Below are 13970 nucleotides of genomic sequence, written 5' to 3'. Positions count from 1 at the left end.
ATCTGTACTCATTTGAGTATCTTCATGTGTCCCCATTCATAATTAGCTACACACTCTCCTTTTGACATCTTGTTCTCTGTACTAAAAAACAACAACCTCAAGGACCTTCTTGGCAGCTGCTCCCAGATTTTGGAACTCCCTCCCTAGAGAAGCCCAACTGACTCCCTCCTTGTTGTCCCTCCTTCCTCTGGCAGGTGAAGACTTTCTTGTTCCAACAGGCTTTGGAGAACAGACTGTTTCTAACGAAAAGGCTGGTGCCATGCTGTTTTTATTGTGATTATTTGTATGGTTGTAATAGATTAAATATATGTATATATGCAATTTTAATTCTATCAGTATTCAATTGGTTTTTTTAATGATTGTTTTTCTTTTTAGCTGTTCTTATTTTTCTCTGTAAGCCGTCTTGAGTCCCTGTCAGGGGGAAAGCCAGGGAATGAATGAATAAATAAATAAATAAATAACAACAATAATATTATAATAACATAAAATACTCGTCACATGATAATGACAGCACCACCGCGCAGGAAACGAGCAATGTTTCCTCTTCTTGTTTATCTTGTTCGCATTGAAAAGTGGACCTGTAAAAGTTGTGCAACAGGAGAACCAAAAATGGTTATCCTTCAAAATTCGCACTACTCTGAATTTTGCATAAGTGGTAGGCCATGTCAAAACTAATCGGGTTTCACTTGTTTATTTATTGTTCCGACCAGGCAATGGAGGGGAGGTCATTCTTTTAGGTAACTTGGTTCAGAGCAACTTGGGGCTTTATATGAAAGTAACCTTAAATGTCTGTCTCGGTGGCTAATAAACAGCAAGATCCCCTAGCATGGTACAGTGGTGCCTCGCTAGACAAATTTAATTCGTTCCACGGGTCTTTCCTTATAACGAAAAAATTCGTCTAGTGAATCCCATAGGAATGCATTGAAATTTTTTTTGCCCATAGGAACGCATTAATTGAATTTCAATGCATTCCTATGGGAAACCGCGATTCGCTAGACGAAAACGAATTCGTCTAGCGAGGCAACCTCCGCTAGAAAAAACCTTTCGTTAAGCGAAAATTTCGTTAAGCAGGGCATTCGTTAAGCGAGGCACCACTGTAAATTAGATAACACCACTTCTCTCTTTGGTTATAGTAAGTGCCCTCATAAGTTATCCAAACCTGGATTTGACTGTAAAATTGCACTATTGATTACAAAATAAATGGATGATTGAAAGGATAAAGTGGCACATAAGACACCCACTATACCATTAGATACTGGGTGGATTATGTAGAAAACTAATGGACTGGTTAAATTAACTTTGGCTGTAATTGTATGCCTACTTAAGTGGGAGTAAGCACCATTGAACAAAGTAGTACTTTCATCTGAGTAAATATCCACAGGGGAAGTAAATGGAAGCAACTAACTGACAGGAAACTGCCTTATCTAAATCCAGACTATTGCTCCATCTAGCTCAGTATTGTCTACAGCTTCAAAAATGTAGAAAGAGGTTTTTCCGTGCCCTCCCTATAGATACAGCAGATCTATTTATTTATCTTCTACATTTATAGCTTGCCTTTCCTCGGGGAGCTCAGGGCACTGTACATTGTTTCCCCCTCTATTTTACCTTTACAACAACCCTGTGAGGTAGGTTAGGCTGCAAGAGAGTGGTTGGCTCAAGGTCACTGGATTTGAACTCTGGTCTCCCTGGTCCCTTCACGGAGGGAGTGTATTTCAGTAAGTCTTCAAGCTCTTGCAAAAAGTTTTCATTTAGTCCTCAGTGCAAATTATGTCCACTCAGAAAGTACATTGTTTCCCATGTCTGTGATCTTCAGTGCTTTGAATTTAGAAAGACTATGCTGCTAGTGAAAAATATGAGTTTGGCCTAGATTCCACAGTTCCTTGAGATGGGACTTTAGTCTGTGTTTCCTACTATGTTGGTTCCTTGGGGACAGCCTGATCATGAAACAGAGCGAGACAATCAATTCAAGTAGGTGTGGGAAGAAGCCAATTGGCACCACCAACCTTCCAACTATCTTGCCTCTGCATTGCTCCCTTGCCATATTGGTTGCATGCTTTTGCTGGTTGAATCACTTGCCCTGAGAGGCAAGTCTTTACACACATCCCTCCGCCTGTGGGTGGCGCTGTGGTTTAAACCACTGAGCCTCTTGGGCTTGCCGATCAAAAGGTCGGCGGTTTGAATCCCCACAACAGAGTGAGCTCCCGTTGCTCTGTCCCAGCTCCTGCCAACCTAGCAGTTCGAAAGTACGCCAGTGCAAGTAGATAAATAGGTACCACTGTGGCAGGAAGGTAAACAGTGTTTCTGTAGGCTCTGGTTTCCATCACGGTGTCCCATTGCGGCAGAAGCAGTTTAGTCATGCTGGCCACATGACCTGGAAAGCTGTCTGTGGACAAACACCGGCTCCCTTGGCCTGAAACCAAGATGAGCGCCACAACCCCATAGTTGCCTTTGACTGGACTTAACTGTCCAGGGGTCCTTTACCACCTGCTCCCTGCCCTGATAAGGGGCTTCTTCTTTACAGTGAGTCTGGATGCGATAGCCCATGCACCGGCATTGTGGTTTGCCACAGTGGCTAAACTTCTGTAAAATTTACTTTTAAGTTACTGTTGTAGTTGACAAGTGGGTTGTTGTTTTTATTTTTATTAGGTACTAGCTGACCCGGCCACGCGTTGCTGTGGTTCTTTCCTGTGATTCCCCCCCACTCTGTCCAGACACATGACTTATCCTGTCCCCTCGTCCCCCACCCCCTGGTTCTTCCCTGTGACTGTCCCCCACCCTGTCCTGACTCGTGAGCTATCAAGCCCCCTCCTCCCCCCACCTCCCGTCTGAGCCCTCTGTTATCTCCGGGGAGTGTTGGCCCCTCCCCGCTTCTCCATACCTTGGCCCCCACCCTTGGAGAAGGAACTGTCAGCTTCTGGGTTCTGTTTCCCAGCATGCACTTTTGTCTAAGCCCTCTGTTATCCCTGTGGATTGTTGCTCCCTCCCCCCTGTATCTCCATACATTGGCCCCTGTGCACACATCATAAACATTTTTATGTACTGTATTTAGATTTTAATAATTTGAAATAAGAACATGAGAAGCAGAAGCTACTATTGTTTATATGGGGTTGTCATTTATTTTGGTGGGTATTGTATGATTTGGGTGTTGTTGTTTGTTTTGTGGTTTTTTATTTTTTTTGTGTAATTTTTTGGAATGTAGGATGGGATGTATTTTGTTTTTTTAATGTGTTGTTACCAACTTTTTTATTTTTATGGTTTTTATTGTGGGTATAATTGAGGAGTATTTGATGTTGAGGAAGGTGGGGAGAGGTCCGTTTGGGCAAAGAAAAGGATCGGGGGTGATGATGCGTCCCGGGACCCAGAGAACTACTGAACTACTTTAAAAATCCTGACCCGGGGGGAGGAGGATCAAATAGCAAAGCCCCACAGCAAAGCCCCTGAGTGCATGTTAGGGGAAATGATGAACAACTGCCTAATGCTGCCAAGCGTTTATTAAGCAGAAGGTGCGTTCAGAAGCACCCAAGCTGTTCGGTTCCATAAAAAAAAACCCAGGAAGTGGCATGGGGAAGGTAGGGGATTGTAAATGGCCACTGCAAATATCCGAGGACTTAAACTGGGGAGAGAAAGTGCATGGTTGTTGGGGTTTTTAAAAAAAGACTCAGAGGCTTGCAATCATTCATAGTATGAAGGTTAGGTTAAAAGGGGCACGACTGCCCTTACTTAAAATGGCCGTTGGAGCCTTGCATGTGACACAACGCCCGCTAAATTAAAAAGCAAATACCCCTCACCGTGCCCCCAAGTGCGTGTTAGGGAAAATGATGAACGTCTGCCTAATGCTGCCAGGCATTTATTAAACAGAAGGCGCGTTCCGAAGCTCCCAAGCGGTGGCTCAGTTTGTTAAATGGAGCCTCAGACTCCCACTTCAGACTCCCCTCACCTTCAGAATCCCCGTTTCTGTGTGTGTTATGTTTACATAGGCGCATCCCTGTCCCCCCCCCACACCCTGTTCTGTCTCTCTAGTCTGCTGCAGCCTATTCAGTCTACTGGGCAATGTTGGGCCTTGTTGCTGCAAAAGGCTTGTTTTCAGTTGGTTGCTGTGGAATTTTGTGGTGTCATCTGGCAGCACAGCTTTGGAGGCAGCAGTGTGCAATCTGCCTTCCTATTGGATGCTGCTGGAGTCTTCAGAGCTTCTGCTAGTGATGTCTAATTTGTGCACCACTTTTTGCATTTGATCATTATTTTAGGTGTGAAAGGTGTGGTTTTTTGATAATTTTTTAATGCTAGATCCCTCCCTGATGGGCAAGGTATGTTGTGCCCAAATTTGTTGCAATTCGGTTCAGCAGTTATGGTGAAAGGCTGGGACATATAGTGGTTTTATATCTTGATTGTATTCTGTGAACTGCCCTGAGACCCCCCCAGGTATAGGGTGGTATATAAATTCAAAGAAGAAGAAGAAGAAGAAGAAGAAGAAGAAGAAGAAGAAGAAGAAGAAGAAGAAGAAGAAGAAGAAGAAGAAGAAGAAGAAGAAGAAGAAGAAGAAGAAGATTTAAACCATTTTAAAAAGCATGTTAAAAGCAATTCCAATGCAGGCTGGGAAAGATCCTTAAAGACTTGTTGAAAGAGGCATTTCTTCAGTAGGAGCTGAAAAGACAACAGAGGAAGCACCTGTCAAATACTCAGAGAGGGAGGGGATTCCAAAAAGGTAGCTGTCACAGTCCTAAAGACCCCATTCCTGCATTGTGCAGAACGGACCTCCTAATAAGATGATATCAGCCGGAGGCCCTTGCCTAAAGAGCACAGTGATCAATTGGGTATATAAGGGGTGAGACAATCTTTCAGGTATCCTGATCCGAAGCTGTGCAGTTCGTCATACACCAAATTTCTTAGTCTGCTAGTGAATTGTCAGCTTTCTGTGTATTCCTTTCACAATACTGCAGACCTCCCACTAGATGGCAGCTGTTGATACTTTTTCTGTCTCCAAAGTTCCAAGCAGCTCCTCCTACGATGTGATTCTTCTGAGAAACGATGCCATTGCATTACTTTCTTATACATTGGGCACCAAATTGGGTGCAGCAGTCTGTTTGCAAAGCTGGTGAAGGCGAGGATTGTGCTCCTTTATTCTTCTGAATTCACTCTAAGGATATTTCCATCAACTGGCATCTCTTGGTTTCAAAAGAGGAAGAGACATTTTTCTACTGCGTGATTTTTGCAACTCCTCCTGACCTGATGGATTCTGAACAGCAAGTGGTCTGCTCCCTTGAGGGAAATAGAGCTTTGCTTTATAAAAGGGGAGCTGTCACCTAAACCTTTGGTGAGACGTTGGGACAGAGTCCAACCAGGTAAGGGAGCAAATGGAAACTTTCATTATAACCTCCAAACCTTACAATTCTCCCTGGAGAGGGCCTAGCACTGAGCTACAGGCCTTCCGTGTGTTTTGCTGTTATTGTTAAAATTCAAAAGGAAGCCCAGCAACTAGAAATTAATGCACCCCTTGTCCTATCATGGCAGGTGTGTCCCTTTTGCAAAAACTATGTTAGCAGGTTTGAAAAGGTGCTGTAAAGGATACATTTGCAAAGCTTCTTTTCTATTATATTCATTTGCATTGCATTTCCTTCTTTCCTCATATGCCTTTTTTGTTTTCCTGATCGTTGTCCCATATGAAACTCAATGATCCCAGGCACTGCTTTTTTTCTATAATTTTTTTTAAGGGGTACTCTCATTTTCCTACTCATATTGAAATACTGCCCCTCAATGAGGCCAAACTTAGATTCACAAAATGTTTAGGGGTATGCGTCTCCCTGCATCCCTCCAGAAAAAAAAAGCACTGATCCCGGGGCTTTGTTCCCTGAAACTGTCTGATGGCTGGTTGCTCTGATACAATACAATAAAAAGGAATTGAATCAATAAACAGAGAGGCCTTTGTTCGCCTTTCCACATTTGTTTCGTTTTCTAGTCGTCAGCCTGTTGACCCTGTTTTATTTTATGCCCAACCCTCAAGGCGCCACTGATGGGAAGAGGTACTTTCGGTTCTTGTAACACAGCTGCTGTTCTGCTAAACGCTTACCAAAACAATATCAAACCTTTGGTTACATAAAACATGCTCAAAACCCACACGAAGTCTAAGACAAGGATTTCCAGAATATTAACCTTGTTTTGCCGTCCTGGGCTTCATTGTGTTTTTTGGATGGCAGTTGTTATGACCGGTTCTTAACAGAATTAAGAGAGAGGTCAACCCTTCTCACATTTGGTTTACATGTTAATATAAGATCTTCGTGTATTTACGCTTCCCTAGAATACAACTATATGACTTTTGAAATTGAGAAAATCATTAGGCATCATTGGCATATTCTTTAAAATATTCTGGGGTTTGATAATATCCCCGTTTTTGCCAAATGACGCACAAAGTCATTAAAAGATATATTGGTGCATATGGATTTAAAATCCACACTCACACAACGCACGTTGTCTAGTCCTCCACGTGGTTTCTTTAGATGTGGACATTGTACCTCCTGTAAATATGCTTTACAGGTAAAAGAGTTTACTGATATAGAAGGTTTTAAGTTCAGTTTACAGGCATTTGCCACATGTGCTACTCCACGTGTAATTTACGTGATTAGATGTCCCTGTGGATTGTTGTATGTAGGTCATACTCTCAGACCTATAAAAGTAAGAATATCAGAGCACCATTATAGGATCAGGAATAATGTAATAGATGCTCCCCTCTCATTCAGATGAGGACTTGACTTTTTTTGTAATTTGGACATATTTGGGTCCTGTAGAACAAGCTAAAAAAAATCCTCATGCAGGAAGAAACTAGGTTTATTTTCTTACTTAATACCTTACACCCCTCAGGTCTGAATACTGAAATTGATTATACTTGCTTTTTATGTGTGCACCAACGTTGACATGTGGAACACTTTAACATGGACTAAGTGTATTTCAGTTTTGTGGTTTGTATGGGTCTCTTTAAGAAGTAAATTGTGTATCTGTGAATTGCTATTATTTTAGATCTGGAAATTGATTACAGTTGTGCATGAGGTTGTATTAATGTACATGTAGAACACCTGAGCATGGATTAATTTGGTTTTACCTCTACGGTGCCACATGGGTCACTTTAAGAAAGAAGTTTTGTATCTGTGGGCAGGGCCGGTGTGTCCATACAGGCAAGCTAGGCAATGGCCTAGAGCGCCGTCATCCGAGGGCGCCTGGAAAATCTGGGCTTGAATAGCAAAACCTTTCCACCTATTAGTATTGTCTATGCAAAGAGAAAACTGTTCCTTCAAACAGTGTACCCCTTCTTTTTCACTGGGGGAAGGATCCCTTGCAGGCTGCTTCCTCGGGGAGGGACTCCGCGGAGCTGCGCCTCCTTCCGCACGGTGTCACGGAAATCTCGCCCCTGCCCTCTTTTCCACTCCGAAGCTGCAGCCCCGGGCACGCTGACTATGGGAGGTGGGTGGCAGGCCCACAGGATCAGGCCTCAAGCGGGAATCTAAGATACATGAAGTATCGTCTGATTTTTAAGCTAGGGGAGATTTTTGTAAAAATGGGACACAATCCAACAAAAGTCCTGCACTTTCCATCATTCTGCCCGGACACTGAGGTCCAGCACCGAGGGCCTTCTGGCGGTTCCCTCGTTGCGAGATGCCAAGTTGCAGGGAACTAGGCAGAGGGCCCTCCCAACAGATGTCAAAGAGCAAAACAACTACCAGACTTTTAGAAGACATCTGAAGGCAGCCCTGTTCAGGGAGGCTTTTAATGTTTAATAGATTACTGTGTTTTATTTTTCTGTTGGAAGCCGCCCAGAGTGGCTGGGGAAACCCAGCCAGATGGGCAGGGTATAAATAATATATTATTATTATTATTATTATTATTATTATTATTATTATTATTATTATCATACCTCATTGATTTCCATGCTGTTTGATGTGTTTCTCTCTCATTGAAATCAGTGAGATGCTAGTGTCCTTCAGTTTGGCTGGATCATGCTCATATTTTCCTAAAGCATCATTCTTTAATTTTAAAGGCAGCGGTTAATTTTAATGTAATTTATTGTTGTGCTTTTGTAGGATTATTTGTTTGAAATGAGATTACTCTTTTGTAATATTTTATGCGTCGGGCAAATTTTTATTCTTTCAATTCTTTTAAAATATCCACAATGTAGATGTTGGTGGACCTTCCCTTAAAAAAAAGGCATATATCCTTCTTTGCTTTGTAAACATTTGATTTTACGTCCACTGGTTTTAAAGACACCATTATGATTGTATTCCAAGATTGCACATATGTAATGATTTAAATGTTTATAATGCCTTTTTGCTGCACATATGCATAAATCTTGGCTTGAACTCCACGAAGGTGAAAACGCTTTATGTGGCTGTAACAAGTCACAATGCTAACAGTTTTTCTGGTATTTTATTAGTTTCACTTCAAATATAGTATTTTCACAGATGAATTAAAAAATAGTTGAAACTCCAAAAAACTAGTGGAAACTAGCACTTTCAAATTTTGCAGATCTGAAATGCCAGCAGTCACTGACCCTGCTATCACAAGCCCTTTGTACAGTACTTATAATTTCTTGCTCTCAGTGGTCAGTCTAATCAGCAAAGCTGGCTGCTCTGCGGCGATCGTGGCTCCCAGATTTCTGCAAAGACACAGTGTGCTGAAGAGATTGCCGTTGATCTGGTGCTAGCTATGCAATTAGCAACAGTTCCATTAGTATGCTTTTTATGGCAGAAAAGCACCATAAAAGTGAGGAAGCACCCCCGGCTTTAAGCACACCACTGTTTTTATCATGACACCAGTAACACTGTGCCATCTGAACTGAGTTATACATCTGTGTTTGAAATATGATTGGCGGGGAGCGGGGCGCCAGAAGGTATTCTCGCCTAGGGTGCCAAAAACCCTAGCACCGGCCCTGTCTGTGGGTTGCCAACACCTGTAACTGAAATCAATATTGTGCTTGTCCATATAACCCCACATTGTAACAGTTGTTGTTTATCGCAGCTACTACTATGCCATAGATCCACTATCTTACTACATCACATATGGTATGTACAGTTGTTTATGATGTTTATATTATTCTTTCTGTGAAAATGTATGTGATCACAACATTGTATGATTTTACATTACCCAGCACTTGTACTACTGATGAAGCCCAGGATGGCGAAACAAGGTTAATATTCTAGAAATCCTTGTCTTAGACTTTGTGAAAGGATTCTGTGGAACTGTAACAACTCTGCTTGTGGATTGCGTGGACCTGATGAACAGACACAGGTGGAACTGACACTAGCACATGTTTGGAGAACTGACACTAGCACATGTTTGGACCTGATCCATGTACTGATTAGAGTGTGAACTGATCTACTGACTCTTCTGCTTTTTCCGTTGTATTTTATGACTTATTTCTGTTGAAATCTATAATATGATACAGGGAATAATATACTGTATTTATGCAAGAGTACAGCCAGTTACTTCTCGTGTGGGTAACTCCTAAACACTGCACATGATTTAAGGTTCATCTTGTGTTTGCTAAAGTTGCCATATAAATAAAGTTTTCCTTTAAAGAAGAGAAATAATGCTTTTGTTAATTTTTTTATTTATTTAAACCCTACCTTTCTGTGTTACAGGACTCAAGGTGGCTTATAGATTTTAAAAAAAGAACTGCAAAAAAACATAGAAAAGGCCATCATTGATAGGATTAAAACTATCTATCTATACACACCTAACAGAAAGGACCTAACAGAAGCTGAAGACATCAAGAAGAGGTGGCAAGAATACACAGAGGAATTATACCAGAAAGATATGAAGGTCTCGTACACCCCAGGTAGTGTGGTTGCTGACCTTGAGCCAGACATCCTGGAGAGTGAAGTCAAATGGGCCCTAGAAAGTACTGCTAATAACAAGGCCAGTGGAAGTGATGATATTCCAGCTGAACTATTTAAAATTTTAAAAGATGCTACACTCAATATGCCAGCAAGTTTGGAAAACTCAGCAGTGGCCAGAGGATTGGAGAAGATCGGAGAGGACGAGGTGGTTGGACAGTGTTCTCGAAGCCACCAACATGAGTTTGACCAAGCTGCGGGAGGCAGTGCAAGACAGGAGTGCCTGGCGTGCTCTGGTCCATGGGGTCACGAAGAGTCGGACACGACTAAACAACTAAACAACAACAACAACATCTATACAAACACACAGGGGCACCATTGGGCTGGGCGAGGGGCCAAGGGCCCCCTGAAATTTTCAAGGAGGGAACTGGGCCCCCTCAATATTCTGAGGGGGCAAGCCAGCACTTCACACACACACACACACACACAATAATAATAATAATAGCACAGCACCAGCTGTGGGAGCAGACACCAAGAAGGTCCTCTCCTGCATCCCCACCACGTGTACCTGTGAGGTTGGTGGGACTAAGCAAAGGGCTAAGGATGCAATTCTATGGTGGGAGGGGAGAAAACAGAAACTGAAGACCTAACCATCTTTCCCAATGCCCCAAGGTCCCCCAAGTATTAGTCCTGGAACCCATGTTTTTTAAACTGATTTAGTTAGGAGTGAGCAGGGAGATAGCCAGCTTTGCTGATGACACCAAATTGGCAGGATGGTTAGATGAAAAGGGGATTCTGTGGAGATCCAAAACTGGGCGAACTGCATTTTCCATTTTAATGCTCATTCAGTGTAAGGTAAAGCAAAATATCCTAATTTCACAAATATGCTGATGAGGTCTGAACTGGTGGTGACTCATTAGGAACTAGACTGGGGGTTTGTGGTGGAGAGTTTGATGAAGATGTCGGCCCAGTGTGCTGAAGCTGTGAGAAAATTGAATTCCATGCTAGGGATCATTAGGAAAAGGGCTGAACATAAAACTGCCTCTTTCAGGGTTTGTCAATCTGATCCCCTACCACTAATGGGCATTTCAGAATTCTAGGTGGGTGGTAGGGGATTCTGTGACACAAGCTGAATCTTCCTTCCATTGAGCACTGGTGGGCGGTAAGGAAATTTTACCACCAAGAAAGATGCATTAGTGGGTGGTAGATATAAAAAGGTTGACTACTCCTGGTCTATATACTAAGTTGTACAAATCTGTGTTGCAAGTGCACTTGGAACAATTCTGGATGCCTCCTCTAAAAAGGGGTGTTATACATCTAGGAAAAAAATCAGAAAAGAGCCTTAAAAAATTGTGGGTTTTTTGCAAAAAAAAATTGGTCTCTACATAATAATAAATAATAATTTATTACTTATACCCCACCCATCTGGCTGGGTTTCCCCAGCCACTCTGGGCGGCTTCCAACAAGAAATTAAAAATACATTAAAACATCAGTCATTTAAAACTTCCTTAAACAGGGCTGCCTTCAGATGTCATTTCCCCCCAATCTGACTTCCTGCATGCCTTCCTGGATGTCCTGCATGCCCTTCCTAAGGGCTGCCTTCAGATGTCATTTCCCCCCAATCTGACTTCCTGCATGCCTTCCTGGATGTGTCAACGGTTCTCCTTAGTGTTGCATCATATTCCCCAATTATTTCTAGTTTATCTTCAAAGATTACAGACGTTATTACTTTACTTTACTTTGCAATATATTTGCTTTTTAACGTAATTCCTTTTCCATCAATTGATTCCTCCATGTATATTAAGTTAACATTTCCAATTTCAACAAGGGAGGTTATTTATCAGATTGTCAATCCCTGCTAAATCTTTAATTAACATTAGCTAACATAAAATAGCTGGTTGCGCTGTGGGTTAAACCACAGAGCCTAGGGCTTGCCAATCAGAAGGTCAGCGGTTCGAATCCCCGCGACAGGGTGAGCTCCCATTGCTCAGTCCCAGCTCCTGCCAACCCAGCAGTTCGAAGGCACATCAAAGTGCAAGTAGATAAATAGGTGCCGCTCCAGCGGGAAGGTAAACGGCATTTCCGTGTGCTGCTCTGGTTCGCCAGAAGCAACTTTGTTATGCTGGCCACATGACCTGGAAGCTGTACACCGGCTCCCTTGGCCAATAACACAAGATGAGCGCCGCAACCCCAGAGTCGGTCACGACTGGACCTAATGGTCAGGGGTCCCTTTACCTAACATAAAATAAAACTTCTTCTCCTTCCATCTGCATGTAACAATCTTCTTGCAGCTCATCTCCTTTGTCCCACACCACACATAATCTGTACAGTAGTCCTTTTCCCAAAATGATTAAGGGAATGGAGCAACTGCCGTGTGAGGAAACACTAAAACATTGGGGAGTTAAAAAAAAATGTTGGGGGGGGGGGGAAGCCAAGTAAGGAGGGTGTGTGATTAAGGTGTAGAAGATTAGGCAAAGAGTGAAGAAAGTGGGGAGATTTTCCACCCTCCTTGTAAAACTGGGGCCATCCAATGAAACTCAATGTTGTAAGATTCAAGAAATCCCAAAGAAATCACATGGGGCATGGTCAAATTGTGGAATTCTCTCTCACAGCAGTAATAGCCACCAACGTGGCTTGATGAACTGTAAAAAAACGAAAAACAAATATCAAAACATGTTTTAAGCACTGCAGCTATATCCTCTACGAATTTGTCTAATTCCTGTTGGAGATTCATTCCCCGTGTGCAGTCATGGGTTTGTTGTCTATCATATGACTGTACAGTGGTACCTCGGGTTAAGAACTTAATTTGTTCTAGAGGTCCGTTCTTAACCTGAAACTGTTCTTAACCTGAGACACCACTTTAGCTAATGGGGCCTCCCGCTCAAGCCGCCGCACAATTTCTGTTCTCATCCTGAAGTAAAGATCTTAACCCGAGGTACTATTTCTGGGTTAGCGGAGTCTGTAACCTGAAGCATCTATAACCCGAGGTACCACTGTATACGTGTTTACTTTCCACAGGAATGGGAAGTGACGTAGACAGGATGTTTGTCTTACTGTGTTCCTGAAATGGAACTATTGTCGTTTGTTCATTCTCTTTGCTGCCTGATGCTACAAGTAGAGAGAGGGGGAGCCATGTTGCAGTGCTCTGTGTGTGTTTATATGTAAATAAAGTAGATTAGCCAAATGCTGTGCTGAGTTCTGTTACGCAACTGCGCAAACCTCTGCGGATTCGTGAAGTGTGCTGATGTCAGTTGGCATCAGTCGCTGTGATGTTCGGGCTGGAGAAAGCTTGTGAAGGTCCCAAACGATCTACCAGGAGGGAGAGAACATGCCAGCCAGGCATGTATCTCTGCCAAGGTTCTACTCGAAAGCAGAACATCCTGACAATTCCCATTTAAATGAATGTTCTGTGATCCATTTTTGATGACATCTTTTTTTAAAGCCTTTTAATATATTTTCCTTAAAGATTTCTTAGTTTACAAAAATGCGTGCATTGCCTCTTTTTCAAATTGTGATTTCTACAGATCAGTTCCATTTCTTGTGAGACATTAGTGTTGCATACAGTGTTAGGTTAGGAAGAAAAGAGGGGGGAAGAGGGGAAGGGGGAATGGTGAGTGGGGTGGGGTGGCAATGCTTCTATTCTTTTACTTAGTGTATTTGTGGGGTTTTGTATCTGTGTTACTTGTGTGGGTTCTCTTACTATTTGCTTGTTGTGTTTCCTTGGTGGTGAGAGAGGTTGGGGTGGCCTAGGGTGTGGTTGGTTGTCTTTGATTGGCTGTAGTGAGATGTGGGGTGTGTGTGTGTGTGTGTGTGTGTGTGTGTGTGTGTGTTTGGATCAGGTTAGCCAGTACATTGTCAGTAGATTCTTGTTGTTGTCTTGTTGGGCTGTGTTGTGATAAAGGGGAACCATACTGGGGTTTTGATGACATCTTTTAAAACCAATGTTAGCTTAGAGCAGGCATCCCCAAACTGCGGCCCTCCATATGTTTTGGCCTACAACTCCCATGATCCTTAGCTAAGAGGACCAGTGGTCAGGGATGATGGGAATTGTTATGTATTAGTGTATATAGTTTTCCCTCAGGTCCTCAGGTCCTTGACAGTTGTTTTAGGAGGGAACTTTGAATTATGTTTGATACATTGTTTGAGCCAGCC

General features: G+C 42.6%; 1 protein-coding gene across 1 annotated transcript in view; it reads left to right on the top strand.

Moving 5' to 3' along the window:
* The first annotated feature begins 5012 nt into the window (after positions 1 to 5012).
* Positions 5013 to 13970, top strand: part of LOC118081057 (C-type lectin domain family 2 member D) — a 73508-nt gene continuing 64550 nt past the window's right edge. The window contains exon 1 of the mRNA XM_060271194.1: positions 5013 to 5339. The gene's annotated coding sequence lies outside the window, so the exon portion shown is untranslated. The remainder of the gene's footprint in view (positions 5340 to 13970) is intronic.

The sequence above is a fragment of the Zootoca vivipara genome, chromosome 2 (assembly GCF_963506605.1).
Source record: "Zootoca vivipara chromosome 2, rZooViv1.1, whole genome shotgun sequence".
Taxonomy (NCBI): Eukaryota; Metazoa; Chordata; class Lepidosauria; order Squamata; family Lacertidae; genus Zootoca; species Zootoca vivipara.
The sequence above is the reverse complement of the archived record's forward strand: the minus strand, read 5'-3'. Positions and strand labels throughout refer to the sequence as shown.